At 40.8% G+C, this 2,312-nt stretch overlaps 1 pseudogene; it reads right to left on the minus strand.

Moving 5' to 3' along the window:
• Window positions 1–707: 707 nt before the first annotated feature.
• LOC101328458 (large ribosomal subunit protein eL18 pseudogene) lies at window positions 708–1,913 on the minus strand (annotated as a pseudogene).
• Between the last annotated feature and the right edge of the window lie 399 nt (window positions 1,914–2,312).

Raw genomic sequence — 2,312 nt, forward strand, 5'->3', positions numbered from 1 at the left:
AAAAAAAATACAAAAACAAAACCAAACATTTGTTGTTTTTTTTGTATACCCAGCATCTGAAACCTTTTTGTGATTGGGAAAATCCTCACTCTTATGGACACTGTAGGGAAGTAAAGAGTGACTTATGGTATAGTAGCTGAAAATGCTAGATTCTCATTTTCCCTGATACTGTTTCATCCAGGGCACAAACATGTGAGCTAGGATGTCTCAGTCAAATATGTCCACGGCTGACTTTAACTTGGCTCATGATGGATAAAGGAAGGGACAGGGAGTGCTCTCCTCTGGTGGTCACAGTAGTAACACTGTTTGTAAGGTGAAGTTCTTCATATAGGCAGAGGCAGCTTAAGGCCCTCAGCCAATACTTGGAGGGGCCTCTGGTAGTTAACTGCCCTCTCCCATCCCTGTTCTCACTACTTCCTTAGAGCTGTTATGGAGGCCAATCATGACCATCTGGAACCCTAGCTCTGTAATCACGTGATTCACCCAAACCATTGTTTTTCTCACCTCACTGCCCACCAAGTGGCTGGAGCCACGTGTATCTACGTTGCGATCTCCGAGGTGTCCACAGGCATGATGCCCAGTGGTTTGTGTATAAAATAGAAAGGTCTCAATGATCCCTTTTTAAAATCATTTCATTTCACTTCGTTTCATTTTACTTTCTTAATTACTTACATCCAAAATCTTTAATAACAAGGTAGGATCTTGGGTTAGTTTTTGTAGCTGTGTCTGGCCCGTTGGCTGTTGGCATGCTCGAACCTCTCTGGTCCCACGAAGGGTTTAGTGTGGCTGTGCTGTTCCCCGGGTGGAAATGCCCATACACCTCTCCGCCTTTGCGAGGACCGGAGAGCAGGACGGTGTTACAGCCCTTGGGGGAGTCCAGGATCTGCTGGTTGAAAGTGACGATCTTGCCCCGCGGCCTTGAGGACGCGGTTCTACATGCGGATGCTCATGTGCATCGCATACCTTCAGTTTGGGCACTTCCTAGACGTGCACGTTGTCGTCGGCTCTAGTCCCTACAACCACAGCTGTTTTGTCTTCCAGGCCAGGATGCTTCATTTTACGGATCATCAGGGAAAGGGACAGTGGGCGGGCCAGTTGGTATGACTCTTGAACGATCTCTTCAGCACAACTTGGTTGAAGGTGGTGTTGGTGCTCTGGCCGGAAATCTGTACAGTTTGACCAACAGCCTTCAGTAGATGTCCTGGATCTTGGGTTTCTTGCGCTGAACCTTTCAGTGCTTGTGGCGACCCATGATGGTTCCTACCGGCCCCTGCCCCACCCCCATCCCCACCACTCCTTGAGAGATGTAAAAAGTCACATTTCTTTGGGGACAGTGCAGTGGCATGGCTTGTTTTTCTAGCCCTTCCAATGATTCTACAAATGACCCATATCTTCCAGATATGCTCTGCATCTACATAATCACCTAGAATTCTCTCTAGTTGTTTGAAACTAGGAACTCTGATTGATAGAGAGCTCAAAGACATATTGCACCTTCCTTTCTTATTTACTCCCTTGTTTTGCTGGAGAACATTCTCCAGCAGTTTCAGGTGATTATGTGGAGGGAGTAATTGTTTGAGAGCATGTATATTGGAAAATGTTTTTCTATTCTCACAGTCGATATAGTTTGGACTTAAAGTTTTATGTAGCAAATCATGCTTCATAATTTTAAAAGCATGTTTACCTTGTTTTATGGTTTCATCATTGCTGTTGAGAAGGCTGATGGTACTATTTTACATGGTCCTTAGCATGTTAATTTAATCTCTTTCTCTCTGTAAATTTTCAGGATCCTCCTTCATTCTTCAGGTGACATTTGCAGTGATGGATTGATGGATTTTGATGTGAGTTTATTTTGTTTTGTTTTGTTTATATATTTCTGTTGTATACTGTACACTTTTTTCACTGTGGAGATCCATGTCTATCAGTTGAATTTGGGGAATTTTTCTTGTTTTATTTCTTTGATAATTTTTTCCCTCCCATTTTCTCTGCCTTATTTGGAATTTCTATTATATAAATGTTGGGCTTCCTGAATCAATCTTGTTTCTTTGTTTCTTATATTTTCTGCCCTATTTGTATTTGCTTTTTTAATTTTCTGGGAGATATTCTCAACTTTATTTTCCAATCTTTCTCTTATTTTTACTTTTTTGCTATTATATTCATATATTTTAATTTTATTATTTTTTATTGAAGTATAGTTGCTATACAATATTATATATTACAGGTGTACAATATAGTGATTCACAATTTTTAAAGATTATGCTCCATTATAGTTATTATAAAATATTGGCTATATTCCCCATGTCATACAGTATATC

Source organism: Tursiops truncatus, chromosome 4, assembly GCF_011762595.2.
Source record: "Tursiops truncatus isolate mTurTru1 chromosome 4, mTurTru1.mat.Y, whole genome shotgun sequence".
NCBI lineage: Eukaryota > Metazoa > Chordata > Mammalia > Artiodactyla > Delphinidae > Tursiops > Tursiops truncatus.